Here is a 15,852-nt window from a genome sequence, read left to right as displayed (position 1 = left end):
CTGACTCAGGCAGAAAAAATAGCAGCAAATGACCCTGCAGATGTAATTTTAGAAGCGAGAAAAGGGAGATCTGTGTTAGAGTAGGTTAGGATGCAGTGGGATATTTTGATTATGCGTACTAATTAGGTGAAACAAGAAGGGCTTTAGATTGCTGGACATTAATATTTTGTTAACTGAACTTCGGTAGTCAGCCTCAGGAGAAGGAAGTGGCCAAATAAGGGAATAGATCTTGAGAGCTAGCTTTAGGTCTAACCGGGTTTTATTTTGTTCCCTATCTATCTGTCTGTCTGTCTGTCTGTCTGTCTGTCTGTCTGTCTATCTTTCTATTTCTATTTATTTTAGAAAGGCTTTCCAGAGCCATGCTTGGCAGACCCCCAAGTTGGCTAGAATCCCTTCCTTTCTACCTTTTTGTTTCATTGTTGAGAGACTGGATGTTGGGTAAGTGGTTATCTTTCTTTCTGGCTTCTTCCTGCTGACATGGAGGCATTGTCATGAATAACCTAAAATGCTGGGCTGTTGGTCAAGGTTGGGAAAAGCAGACACGTCAGTGGATGTCTGAATTCTGAGCTTTGTGAGACCACTTAAGGCTAGGGAAGTGCAGTCTGTGAGGCTCCCTTAGAAGGTAGATTCCAAGGACACAATTGGTGCAGGTTCTGGAGATGCTGAAGCAGTCTGTAATTGATTTGAAACCTGTTGGAACAGATTGACTAGGGACAGAGGCAAATTTAAGGAGTTTAATTTTTTCTCTTCTATATACATTTCAAACTGTTAGGTCCATGGTATTAATAGTTAGTAAGAGGAGACCCAAAATCAGGTAAAGAGGGAGATATTCCCAGAAAACGGGAGAAATCCCACGCGTAGGAACAGACAATAGTCAGGAAATACATTAGCTTTGGTTATCAAAAATGCTTATCTGGAATTTGGTTGAGAGTTCTTGAGAGGAGCCAGGGAAATTTAGATTGGCTATGTCAGGTAAGTCAAGAAACAGTTGCTATCTAAAAGCAGGGTCTGGTTATATAGTGGAGAATACAATTTGAGAGGCTTCCATTATATCTAAATAGTTTTGAGGCTGCGTTCAGGTGGGTTTTGGAACTGAAATACTGTAAGAACATGTATGGTTGGGGAGGTTCATTGCCAACAGAAGGATGGTCTATAACAGGATTTGAGAGTTGTTGTGGAAAGGTTGAGAGAACTTGGCTTTGGTTCCCAACGGGATTTGGGTGGTCAAGGGGACAATCATTCTGAAGCTGGGGTAGTACATTGGCAACTGTAGTATCAGTGATGACAAGGTGTGTAGCCATCGAAGGACTTTGAAGAGAAGAACAAAGAAAACATTGGGAAGTTTTTAAGGAGGTACCAGTGATGTTTAGGAGAGCGTTTGCTGGATGACCTTGACCCAAGTAAGAACTTGTCCATAAGAGGATGTGTGTGTCAGAGATGGTATGGCTTAGGCTTACTTATTATGTATTGTAATTGGAAGTGTAGGATTTATTTAGTGTTTGATGTCTGGACAGTTAATGAATTTAGGGGAGTCAGTTGACAGTGGATGTTTGGGAATCATGTGGACAAATAGATAGTAGAAGTTTGGAAAGAGATGAGATTTGGGAGAATGAGTCATTATGAGGGAACAGGAGCTGGAGAGTGAGGCTGAATATAGTAAATTAAGTTAGGAGATATTCTATGTTGAAGGAAGGTTATGTATCTGGATTATTTTATCATCTGGGTTATATAGTTGGGTAGCTTGGAGGAAAGTAGAGTAGGCCATAAAAATGGGGTGAAGTGTGAAAGTGGGGTGATCACTTGACAGGCTATAATGTCACTGTGACTATTGTCTTTACTAGTAATGGAGGGCTCATCGGATATAGCCATGTGACAGGAAGGAGCTGCCATCTGTAAAAAAATAATGTATAGACAAAAGTAGCTGGAGGACCCTTGCCTGTATGCGACAGATGAGGTAGGAGATTTTTGAGAGTTTGGGACAGGAGTCCAGAGGCTATAAGTTTAAGCATTTGTTTGTGGATGGGCAGAATGTGGAGATGCAGGAGTGGCTTGGTAGAGGGAGTATAAGGAGTAAGTATTGAGGATCCATGAACAGAGAAAGAATGAAGATGGGCAAGGTGATTTAAAATAGGCTTTTGTGGGTTAGTGTGAGAGAGAACCCTAGGTGACTTGGGGAGAGGAAAACTGAACTTTGCAAGGTGAGAGCTGGTTACTTTTGGAATTGAAGAAATCAAGGGCCAAGTATTAAATTGGCTATCAGAGAGAGAAGGATTATAAAGGAGGAAGTCATCTATGAACTGATGCAGGTGGGAGAGGAAGGGGAGACAACGAGCCAAGTCTGTAGAAAGTATTTGGCCAAAGAGCTGGGGCCCATTTTTGAATCACTGGGCAAGGGAAGTCCAGGACAGTCATCGTGATTATTGAGTATCAGGGTACATCTATGTGAAAGGAAAAAAGTTTTGAGAGTGAACATCCAGAAATATTAAGACGAAAGCATCATAAAGATTTAGAACTGAAAATTGAGTGGTGTTGTCAGAGATAATGATAACCTAAGAGTTTGAGACTTAGCAGGTTTAAAGGAACAACAGTTCATGGAGTGAAGGTCCTGAACTAGGTGGAAGATCCTAGACTAGGTCATGAATCAAATATCCTATATATCAAATATTTCCATTACAATTCAGAACAGTAGCAAAATTAAAGTTATGAAGAAGCAATTAAAATAATTTTATGGTTAGGGGTCACCACCACATGAGGAATTGTACTAAAGGAAGGTTGAGCCCCACTGCTAGAGAGAATAAACAGAATTCAAAACTGCAGAGTTATTAAGCTGGTTTTTATCTGTGTTAAGAAATCTTTTGAAACCCAATTCACCTAGAGTATTGAGTCTTTTTTCATTAAGAAAAAGGACAAGGTAATTACTCTCTGCCTCTTTCTTGGGAAGTTTTGGGGAAACTACAACTCTTTGTTCCTTCTACCTTTTGTATCTTGACCGCCAAAGATAATCTTTTTGAATCATTGTTCTCACACTGCTTCTTGCACGTATGCATACAATTTTCAGACTGTGTTCTCAGATGTAGAGGAAGGAGATGACTGGAACCTATGCAAGGAAGTCTATGTCTCTCTGACAGTTATGTGACTGAGCATCTTACCTAGATATGCAGAAGATCAGAGCCTTTAATGTAATTTATGGGGCTCTCTGAGATATTTTTATTATGCTTCTCATAGGTGAGAGCTCTGAGATCCTGCAGAGGCAAGATAGAAATTCTGGCATGGTACTATACTCTGTCCATCTTCTCTTGCTTGTTAGCATGCTGTTTTAGGGTCACGTTGATCCAGTAGAATTACTTTTATTATACAAATTCTAAACTTTTCTTAAATTTGCAACAAATATATCAAGATAAACTAGATAACGTTTCACACTCACCAACAATCATTGTTGTTAATAGTTCAGAAATTAACTATCAGGATAGGACAGAGGTTTGTTCAATGCATATTAAACACCGTATTTGCAAAGGAGTGAAGGAAATTTGATGCTGTCACTGATAACAGAAATCCAGATTCGCTCAGCTTTTCAAAAAAAAAAATTAACAAATTCATCTAGTTTATCCTGTGTGTGTGTATGTGTGTGCATTAGTATGTGTGTGTGTGTGTGTGTGTGTGTGTGTGTGTGTGTGTGTGTGTACGTACATGCAAACACATATATAATCCATGGTCAGAAAAGGTACATAGGCCTCTGTTCACCTTTGCTTTTGGTTTCAAAAGCATTACATCAAGGCGAAGTATTGATTGAGTAACTGATAGGTGCGTCTGAATTCTACACGCAATGCAAAATATGTAGTCATTGATCCACTGCCAGGTGTTCAGAAGTTTACTACTGAAGTAAGTGTCTTCTTCTGAGGACCTTTTAGTAGACTAGAGTTGCTTTCTTTATCATCCTTTGAAACAAAAATTCTTTACCAAAGAGATGCCCTGAAGTTTAACTTTGTTGTCAGGATGTCATTGGTGTTTAGAAAATGAATGGCAGCTTTCTCAGGCCTGGTATCAGACAAAAGTAAGTGGTTTCTTGTCCCTTCTCTGTTCTTTCCTCAAGGGATATAGAACCACAGACATTAAAACCATCTTCAATCAAGTATTTATGTCAACTTTTGAACAAGGTCTCACTCCTAAACTTCACGACGTTTTGCTATCTGTTTTTCAATTTCTGTTAATATTCTCGACATAACTTGGAGTGAAAACCCCCATGGATTTCTGCAGACAGTTGAAACATAAGCATATTTATTTGTTACAATAATAAAATGTTGAAATAATTAATGCTGAATTTGAAAGCTGTTAATTTGACATACAAAAATTATTAATAACTTTCAAACAGTTAAACAATATTAGCAGTTATTATGAGTAAGGGAGAGTGCATTAGACAGATAACATTAACAAGAACATAATATCCGTTTTGAGCCAGCAAATGTTTATAAAAATTTAAATGCTAATAAAAAGACAGGATAATAGAAATTAGATTATATCACAATGCTAGTCTTTAGAAACATTAAGAGCAATATTTAATTTTTAGTTATTTAATTCAGCTTAGGCCAGAGTCTTTCAATAAAAAGAAGTCCCATTTAAGAGCAGTTCATATCACATGAACATGAATTAAAAGCAGATTTTCAACTCTGCTACTTCTAAATGTCATGAGGAGGAAAAACTTCAAAAGAGTGGAACAATATCCTTGAGAATTATCTTTGATACTGGCTGTGCAAACTAGAAATGGTACAAAGACTAAAAGGAAGAGCAGAAGGCAAATGAAATAGTTCAGCTAAAATTTCTGATTCTTTATCCCCAGTAAAACAACAAATAAATTTGATTCTTCAAGAGGCAATCTCTTATCTTTTTTACTTGATACAGAGCAATTTTTTAACATTTCTAAAATAATATTTAGAGAATGTGATTTTAATATCTGAACTATGAAAATTTTTGACTTTTGTAAAAGAAGGAGAAAATCCCTTAAATATCATTCTGGATTACCCTTTTAATTTACAGCTTGACGTATGTATAAAACCATAAAGAGTAAACTTTTTTTCAATAAATTAGTGTTCAAGGTTGCATCTAAAGAAGTCATCCACAAAGTGTGGCATTGGGAACTCATTTCACATCCCAGGATACTAAACTCTAAACCCAACCATTCATATCTGTAACTCATAAACTGTCAAGTTCATTTATGTTTTTGAAGATAAACTGAAATTTATGGTATTACAAAGTTGACAAAAAAATGTTTGTTATTCAACCTTAAGGATAACTGAATCATTTTTACCCAGTAGAAACTAATCAGTTGTTTATTTTCTTTTCAAAAGTTTTTTTTCACTGTATCTTCTATCTTTGAATTCTGTATGTGTTTTTTTTCTTCTAACAAATTTCTTCAGTGTTCTAGGTCTTTCCAGTTTCTTCCACATCTCTGCAGAGACAGACTCAGGCTTTCAGTGAAACTCTAAAGCTGTTGTAGTTGGTTCATACTAGTCCATAACCAGAGCTTACCTTGGTAGCTCTGAGTTTCTGCACCCCATGTTTTTACATTATGTCTAAATGTTGCCCTTTTATTTTGTTGCAGGTTTCTTAGAATTTACTCAGAAATCCAGACTTTTCTAACATCCTATTTTGCACAAAACTTAGACCACATCACACTTCTTTCTTCTTTGATGGTCTGCATTGTTGATCATTGTTTCTTGAATGAGTGATCAGCGAAAATTTGGGGGAAAAGTTAATCCATCAAGATAAACCAACAAGGAACAATTTATCTGTGCTATGTTGGTACAGAAAAGAAATGGGTGGGTAGGAAACAGTTATAAATTGTTGTGTTGTCGATTAAAGGGAGAACCCATGAAAATGTGTTCAATTACATCATTTCAGTATGCCTTCTATGTGCATCAGTACAGAAGGTAAAAATGACCATCTTAAATAATTATTCCAGTTATTTGTTCCTGTATTTGAGTACTTTTAATCTTCCCTCTGAGAACTGATGTTTTTCAAGAGATGGTGGCAGGCACCTTTCCCTCTGCCATTCTCAGGAACTAAAGTGCTTCCCAGCTTAGCTTATTGGCTTCATTCTATGGACACTTTGTGGCCACTCCCAGTTCCAAGACAGTCAAAATTCCACTCATATAAACAGCTAACTCTGGGATAGACTCTCACACCTCCATCACTCTTAATGAGTAAGCTGCCCACTAGAAAAAGTTTTCATCTTGTTAATGGAATGTAGTTGGAGCATCTATGACAGTAACAGATTTGAACATTTTGTGACTCTCTGGTTTCTTCCTGCCTGGAGTAGTGTCTGCACGGGCTCAACTTTAGGACAGGAAACATCACAGCTCAAAGCCTGTGATCCTGCAGAATGCACTTGCTGCCAGTGCCACTGTGCACATTCTTTTTACTATCCCACCATTGTGTTGCCATCAGACATGCCAATGTCCCACATCAACAAGTATAAAGTCCCCTGATCAAGGACCAGTTGCTTCTTATGGTACTTTAAACATAAAAGGGTTAAACAAATGTCACACAGGAATAAGTGTACAGTTAGGAGAAGCACAGCCCAGGCTTCTGTCAATCACTAATATGGAAAGGATATCAACACAGTACAATTAATTTCTTCCTGGATAGTGGGTCATTTATATCAGAACTCTCCTTCTCAAGATAGAAAATTTTATTTTGGATGTATTTTACTTCTAGAACAATTTTTAATTATTTAATTAAAATTCATTCTCTTCAAAATTCTACCTGCAAGATCTCTATATCCCAGTGTATGGGTTCTCCCTTCCTGAGAGTTTGAGGTTCTTAGTAAGTGTTGTTTTCTCCTCATCTTCATTGTATTTTTACTTCTTTTCTAAAATTCCACTCATAATCTACACTAAAGATCCCATGTGGTTCAAAGTGAAGTACATTGTGATCTTCTGAGTCGATGTCATATGCTGCTTAAAGTCCAGCATTGTTCATCTTCTATCTGACTGACTGAAGACTGGGACCGTGGGACTCTGTTTCTTGTTATGCATATTTCCTTTTTATACATTCCTCTATATTCCTTCTGTTAAAGCATCCTGAACTCACTCCGTCATCATATCTACTATAATTTTCCCATCTGTGATGAATTGGGAGCTGTGATTTTTGTCTGTTTCTCAACATGCCTCCATCCTGTGTTCTTTCCACCATGGAGCATCCTGAGCTTGCACAGCACTGTGGGAAAAAAATAAGCTTTCATCTGCCCACAGACTCCTGGACCCAGCACAATGTGGAGGCTCCTTGGATGACAGAAATGCTTAAGTTCAGGACAAATGATTGAATAAACAGATGATTTTGATCTTCACATTAAGCACTCTAAAGACTGTATCCAACATTCTACACATGCAGTTCCATTTTAATTATGAAGTACAAAATAATTGATTCTTAAGGTTTTGGACATGTAAGTTGTGAAGAATGGGTTTAGTGGCATTTCACTGTTCTTTACTGTTGTTACCAGCAAGGTCAGCTTTCCTTTGCCATTCTCAGTCAACTTGACATCTTGAACCCATGCTACCTGACAGTTTTAATTTGCGTGTGTGTGTGTGTGTGTGTGTGTGTGTGTGTGTGTGTGTGTGTGTGTTTTAATTAGCTGCCTTACACAGCATCCTATCACTTAAGGGTCTGACAAGCAGAGTGACAGAATTAAGATACAAGAAACACCAAGAGTAAACTATATATGATGTGCTGGGTTGTTGGTTGTAGTTTTAAGTTCTCTTTGAAGCTAACAGAGTGGCATTTCAGCCTGTGAGTTTGCTGAGAAAAGAACAGAATCCCATGACATGAGTTTGGAAAGGAAGTCTGGTTGGATTTGGGTAAAGGGAAGAGAGGCAAGCTATCCTGGTCTTTCCCAAGGGGAGTTGGGGACGAGACACAGTGAGAGACAATGAGGTGTTCATGTGGGAGAGTTCTTGTTTTCTTGAGCAAGACTGATTGATAATATAAGAGACAGCATCAAGGTGCAACCTGCCTTGTCTCAGAGATTTCCCATCTCTATCTAGGATTTGTAATAAAGAAACAGTTTTGAGGAAAGATGAGAGAGGGGGGGAAGGTGGCGCAGTAAAAGTAACATCATAGTTTCTTCCTTGCCTGTATGGTATTGCCGTGAACCCAATCACAATATTCTCTATTTTCATGTAGATGGATGAGGCCATTCTTAAAGTCAGCCTATCAAACACTCTATAAAAAACTTCTTTGCTTTTGGACTCCCTGGAGGAAATGGACATATACAGAAAAGACATTAGCTGGGGTGCATCAGAGCCAAGTTATTGGACAATGTTGATGGAAACTTTTCGATTCAACCACACCCTATCCACAGCAGAGGAATACACACTGTCTTTAATTCTCAAAGCTCACCTGGTTTCTATCTCTCCGCAAATAATAGGGAGTGAATTCTGCATCCGCAAATATAGCTCTGTTCATTAGAAGCTTCTACCACAGTCAGACTACACATTAATTTACTTAAAAGAGTCTTAAATTTATGCTTGTTTTACTACTTTGGGATTTTAATTATGTTTCCTCTTAGACATACAAAATATGGTATTGTCATTTCATAATACACCAGTACTTACACTGGTACACAGAATAAGGCGTACATAGACATGTAAGGCATTGTTGAAATTAAATAATTTGAAGAGTGATATTATTATCAATGAAAGTAGGCTTTGTCTGCATTACCTTATAATTGCAACTTAATATTTGTATTTAAAATTTTTAAATATCAGTGTTCTCTACAAGCAATAATTATTACATGCGCAAATGGCTATGGTAATATGAAATAATTAGTTTAGCCAAGTAATCTATGAGTGAATCAATAATCATTTATAGAACTCTTTGAATAGAAAACTTGGCTCTGTGCTGAGAGTTCAACATATCATGCTTTTTACCATTCAGCCAGTAGATTCAGGCCCCTCAACACTACAGCCATGGCCACTGGGCAACCAAAAAGAGGGGTTAGGGTCTGTACTGAAAGGCAAGAGGTGCTTTGTGTCAGGCATTCTCTCCTGTAAATTTTACAAGTTAGGAACAGTGCTCTGAATCTCAAAATGGGCATTTTTTAAAAAAAATTGATAGAGAATATTTGAAAGATGGTTGGTTATAACATGACTTTTCTCATTAAAATTTACACTTCCAAAATACAGTTCTTTAAGACATATTGTTAATTTTGGTGCACAATATTTTTACTATTTGGTAGAGAAATATAATAAAGTCTACTAAAAATAAATAAAAACTATGTTTTTTCCAAACTAAGAAAGCTCCAAATGCTTCAGGATGTGTGAATAGCATAATCCAACTCCGGAGTCAGTTTTGGTCCCCAGATGGAAAACAGAGCAGAGCCATTGCAGCAACACTGGGGATGGGATGCCTTGACTGCCCTGGAACCAGTACTATTTGTGAATACAGGAAGCCTGACCGTCTTCTGATTGCCAAGTGGCCTCTCTTCCCAAGCACTCCCATAAAATTTTGGATTCCCAATCAGCCTTCTTTTCTGGGAACTGAGCAGATAATCTAAATTTCCAGCCATGGGTCTGACCTTCAGCCAAAGGACCATCTGCAGTCACAATGTTGCAATCCACCTGATGGTCATCGGAGCCTCTCCCTGAAATCTCCTGCTACATATCCTAGCGGGCAGGGCTGAGTACACTGAGACATGGATATCACCCTACATCAAGTCTGAAGTAACAGCATGCACATCTTGGGCCATCAAAGTGTTGTATGTAGCTGTGGTGTCCCAGGGCCAGTCACATAAAACCTTCACTGTTTATTAAGATTCTCTTAAATGCACAAATAAGCCTCCTATTTGTGTATATTACTTCAAAATTTCGTTGCTACTAAGTGGTGCACCAAGTTCTTAGCCTAAGAAAAAATTCTGATTAATCATTCATGCAAATTCACATCTGATGTGTAGTCAGGGCGTCAACTGCATCCCCTCCCCCAGCCAAGAGGCTGCTGGGTGAGTTATTTCTTATCTATTGTATTAGTTACTTTCCTTTTTCTTATTTATTATTTGAGATTTTATGCATGAGAAAGAATGTTCTGATTAAATTCAATTCCACTCCCTCCAATACCTTCACTTTCTCCCCCCACCATTTTTCTTCCCAATTTACACAAACACACACACACACACACACACACACACACACACACACACACACTGCACAAAGACCTACCTATATGTGAAGTAGGTGCATAGCTGTAAACTGAATCATGGGTTCTCTCCTAGGTACCCAGTCCCTGCAGAAAATTGAATTTTCATCCCCCAGGTCCTCTCAGTTGCTAATAGTTCTTCTTCCAGGGACTGGGACATCATGAGCATCTCCACAGTCCATACCAGAATTTTGGCTAGCTTGTTGTTGTGCAGATCCTGTGCATATGGTCACAACTTCTGTGATGTCTTATGTACAAAGAGCCTGTCTTGTCCAACAAATACTGTTTTGTTGAAGGCTATCAGTACCCCTGGCATGTACAATCTTTGCAATTGAAGCCGAGTTCCATCCTTCTCCTTCTTCTCTTTATTCCCTCTAGCCCCTCCCAGCTCTCCTTCCTCAAAACACTCCCATTCTCTCCAATCTCATGTTAATAATCACCTTTTCTTTGATTATTGTTACATAAATGTGTATGTATGTGAGTTTGTATGTATGTATTTGTATATATTCACAAATATATCCAAACACAAAATTCTTTTTGCTGCTGATAGATCTATGATTGCAAGCCTGATAATTTTGTGCTGGAATACCAATTACAATTCTTCTGCCCATTTTTTCACAAAGATCCCTGAGACTTCGATAAAGGGGATGTGATGTATATTTCCCATTTATGGCTAGCTCTCCAGTGTTTTATTCTCTGTGTGGTGACCAGGTGTGGACCTCTGTATTGCTCTTTATTTACTGCAAAAAGAAGATTCTTTGATGAATATTGAGAGAGCCACTAATCTATGAGTTTACGGATAAGAATATAAAGGGGAATTTATTACTATACCTATTTAGTCAAATAACAGTATTAGGTTCTCTCCTCTGGCCTAAGACTTAGGCATCCAAAGATTTTTTTCCCCAGTGAACTGTGTCAGAAATAAGATCTACCTTGTGCAATGGGCTTTAAATGAAGATAAAATGGTTGGTTATTTGCATGGTATTCATACCACTATTGCTTCAGTTGGCATGTTTTGGCAGGCCAGTTGTTATTGTACTCACAAGGTTCAAATCTAAAAAAAATCATTGTTTACTTTTCTCCTTGTTGGTTTACCTAGAGCTATGTATGTTACCAAGTACTGATGAAGCTACCTGGTAAATACCTCTTGATTTCTCCTTGTTCTCTGACTTAACTATTTGCTGTCTTCAGTAATAAGGTTTTACCTTCAAGTTATAGAGGGTAACCAACGCAGTGACATCATCCTGCCATGTTTTAAGGTCTATGGACCACTTATCATCAACTCTAAAAAGTAGAATCCATACCTAAATTTGACAATATGCTCCATTTATGAAGGAAAGGCTAGATGGCACAGTCACTAGACACCTGCTCACAAGGTACATGGAGTAAGGAGACAGAGAAATGAATTTGGATGTTTCACTTGATTTTACTATTTATTCAGCCTGGAACCCCAGTGCATGTGATGATGTCAGGCACATTTGTTGTGAGACTTCTATCTTAGTTGAAGGTTTCTAGAGGCATTTTTACAGAAACATCCAGTGGTATATATCTAGAATAGTACTAAAAATCCAATCAAGTTGATAAAACTAGTAACCAGATTTATAAAGAAGATTGTTAATAAACTAGAAATCATAAGTGAATAAACTTAATAAACCTTGCAGTTTGAATTGCTTTTATAATAAAAGTATTTGGTTATTTGAATTACTCAGTAAAGCATTTTTTTACTTATTTACATACTAAAATATTTTTTCAATGTTTTGGCCTGAAAGTTATTTTAAATGATGCTATATACATTCTCAATTAACAAGCAGTATGATTTGAGTATTATCTATCATATATGATCTCTGGGTAGGTGGCAAAGGGACATGAGTGAAAGTGATATTCTAATAAGTAGAATTTCAGGAATGTACAATGTGCTGGTTTTATAGAGATGGGACTGATAAACTCCTGGCCTAACTACCTTTCTGCACCATGGTTCTATTCTATAGTTTTATTATCCATATAAATAGGAGGAGCAGTCTAGGCCATCTAGGATATGCTCAAATTACTGAACATGAAGCTCATGTTAGCTTCTATAGATGGATGCTTTGTTGATTAGGGAAGAATGTTGAATGTCCTAGCTCTGTCCTTTCTTCCCCCATATTCATTCATACCAACCTTCTCACACACAAACTCAGAGCCTCTTTTTTTATTTATTTTACATATCATCCATAGTTTTCCCTCCTTCCTTTCCTCTTCTTTCTTCCCCCATCTCCCTTTCCACCCACTTCCACTCCTCCTTTATCTCTGTTCTGAAGGGATAATAACTCCCATGGGAGTCAACAAAGGATGGAATATCAAATTGAGGCAGGACCATGTTCATTGCATAAAGGCTGAGCAAGGCATCACATCATAAGGAATAGGTTCTAAGGAACCAGCTCATGTGTAAGGGACAGGTCCTGGTCCCACAGCTAGGGTTCCCACAAAATACCAAGCTACAGAACTGCCACCCACATGTAGAGGGCCTGTGTCAATGTCATGTCAACTCCCTAGTTGTCAGTCCAGAGTCGTGAGCTCCCACAGCTCAGTTTAGCTGTCTCTGTGGGTTTCCCTACCATGATCTTGATCCCCCTTGCTCATATAATCCCTTCTTCCTCTCTTCAGTTGTAGTACTTGAGTATACCAGACCTTAGCTGTGGATGCCTGGATCTCCTTCCATCAGTTACTAGATGAAGGCTCTGTGGTGACAATTAGGGTAGTCACCAGTCTGATTGCAGGGGAAATCCAGTTCAGGCACCCTTTCTACTATTGCTGGAGTCTTATCTGGGGTCATCTCTGTGGGTTCTTAGGAATTTCACTGGCACCAGGTTTCTCTCTAAGCCATCTCTATCAATATATCTCTTTTAATACCATTCCCCTGTGAGCCACTGCCAACTCAACCATCCTGATCCCTCATGTTTCCACCCTTCCATTTTCTCCCCTTTACTTCCCCATGCCCACAGCTTACCCAGGATATCTCATCTATTTCCACTTCTCAGGAAAATTTTTGTGTCCCTCTTAGGGTCTTCCTCATTACCTAACTTCTCTGGGGCTGAGGACTTTAGTCTGGTAATTCTTTGCTTTATATAAATTATCCACTTATGAGTGAGTACATATCCTGTTTATCTTTCTGGGTCTGGATTACCTCACTTGGGATGAGTTTTTTTAATTCTATCAATTTTCCTTCAAATTTCATGATTTTATTGCTTTCCTCTTCATTGTATAGATGTACCATGTTTTTTTTTTTCGGTTGAAGGTACAGCTATATTTTTTGACACCCAGTTTCTTCCTGTAAACATTCTGACACTTGCTTTGTAGATCAGACTGGCCCAGAATTCACAGAGATCTGCCTGTCTCTGTGAGAGATGTGATTAAAGGTGTGCACTACCACCACCCAGACAGGGAATCTTCTCTTAAAAATTATTCTGAGATGACTTTAAAATGAACTAGGATTCAAAAAACCCAGGTGTATCAGTGACTTTTCTATTGATGTGATAAAACAATATGAACATGTCAAGTTAATAGAAAAAAGAATAGTTTATTTGGACATATCATTTCTCTGGGCTTGAGTGCATAATGTGAGGTGAACCATGACAACAAGCAGCAGACCTGAATGCAGAACTAGGAAGCTGAGAAAACACATCTTCAACTCCAAACGGTAAGTGAAGAGAGCAAACTAGATATGGGGTCAAGGCTGTGAAATCCACCCCCGATGGCATGCTACCTACTGCAAGGTCTCACCATTTACCTAAACTGAGCTGCTAACCAAAGACCAAAGTCTCAAAAAGTGAACCTTTAGGGAAATTTTTTATTTAAACAAATATCACAAATAACCAGAAATATTAGAATAAATCATTTAATAAAAAGAAGACTGTTACATAAACAGACCTAAATAGGAACCAAGTTTTCATAGTCTTTCTTAAATTCTTCATGCATTTTTTTAATTGTTGTTGTTGATTTTTTTGTTTGTTTTTTATGCAGGTTGCCTCTTCTGTCTCATCACATGGCATCTCAGGTCTGCAGTCGGTCTTTGGTTGTCCATGATATAAGGTGACACCTTTTTTAATGCCAAATAGAATAAAGAGGTACAGACGACCTTGGTTGGGCATCTGCTTCCAACTTCATGTTCACTTTAAGTCTAACTGGGGAAGTACATGACATCTTAGATGATCACACATGGCATAAAAAGGCAAAAGATTGACATGGAAGTTATTTCGAGATTTACATTCTAACTACTAATAACACATAATTTCCCCAAAACTCTTCTTTCAAACTTCTTTTCAAATATTTAAAGCTATATCACAAAAGAAACTGTGAGCATCATTCTACTCTGTAAATCAATGGACATAAAAGACCAATATCCTATGTGGTTCAACCAGTGCCAGCCAGAGGCTTTCTTTACTCCCACCTGAGGGCTGAAGTTGAGATGAACAAATAGATCAGAGGGCACATCAACCTATGCCTTAAAACTCACAGGTCACACTCAGACATCTGTGTGTGTCCAATCATTCTGACCGAGGAAATTTAAATTGGGTACAAGAAATAGCTGTGATGCCTATTCCGACTTAATGGTAAAATCCAATAGAGTAAAATTTAGGTAGAAAAGAAAGAAATAAGTTGAATGAGTGATAGAGTTGAGATGGATGTTAAGGTCAAACAAAGGCACAGGAGATCAAAAGGCATCTGAAAACATGAAGCTATAGCTAGGTTGTGGGTCACTCCTTGAAAAAAAATCAGTGAAGCCAGAATAGATAGGACATGCTTCAAAGCCCAATACATAGTGGTAAGAGATAAGAGTTTAGCATATTGTCAGCAATCCAGCTTTACATAATGAGTTCCAGGCTATCCACAGATACATAAGACCTTGTTTCCTCTTAATTCTCCCCTTCCCCCTCCCCCTAGCTGCTGCTGTTTTGAATTGAAATCATGGTTAGGCATGACTGCCTACCTTTAATCCCATACCTTGGATAGAGGTTCAGATGTGTGTCTTTGAATAAAACAGAAGTGGAGTTCTAAGGTCATGTAATAATTTACTGTGAATCAGTTGGAATTTACTTTTTCTAAATATTTCAGGGAGAACAAAAGTGGATTCAGAATCCTGGACAATTTAAAAACTTTGTAAAAAATAATGACACCACGCCACCTTAAAATGTCAAAGACCATTAGAAACATACACAACAGAATACAGTACCTCTGAGTTCCTTCTTCTTTTTGTTATTTAATTACTTGGTTCTTTGAAACAGGGATTCTCTATGTTGCCCTGACTGTCCTGGAACTCTCTCTGTAGACCAGGCTTGCCTCAAACTCAAAGATTTACCTGCCTCTGCTTCCCAAGTACTGGGATTAAAGGTATAGGTAACCATCTCTGACTGCCTCTGAATTTCCAAAACAAGAATTTTAACACTAATCTTCATCAATATTTGTCAAATGAATGACCACATCTCCTTAATCGGTGAACATCAGAGCAAAACTCAATAGTTCTCAGGAGGCAGGCAGGGTATGATGAGAGAGAAAGGAAGGTGCCAAGCACAAGTGGTTCATCAGTTTCAATCCCGGGGTGAATTTCAAAATGGCTTACTGTTTTCTGGGAATGGTTTCTGTGCTGAGAGGCAAATAGCATTCAAATAAATGCAGATTTGGTTACTTCTAAGG

The sequence above is a fragment of the Myodes glareolus genome, chromosome 13 (assembly GCF_982192425.1).
Source record: "Myodes glareolus chromosome 13, mMyoGla1.1, whole genome shotgun sequence".
In the NCBI taxonomy this organism is placed as follows: Eukaryota; Metazoa; Chordata; class Mammalia; order Rodentia; family Cricetidae; genus Myodes; species Myodes glareolus.
Note: the sequence above shows the minus strand (reverse complement) of the source record.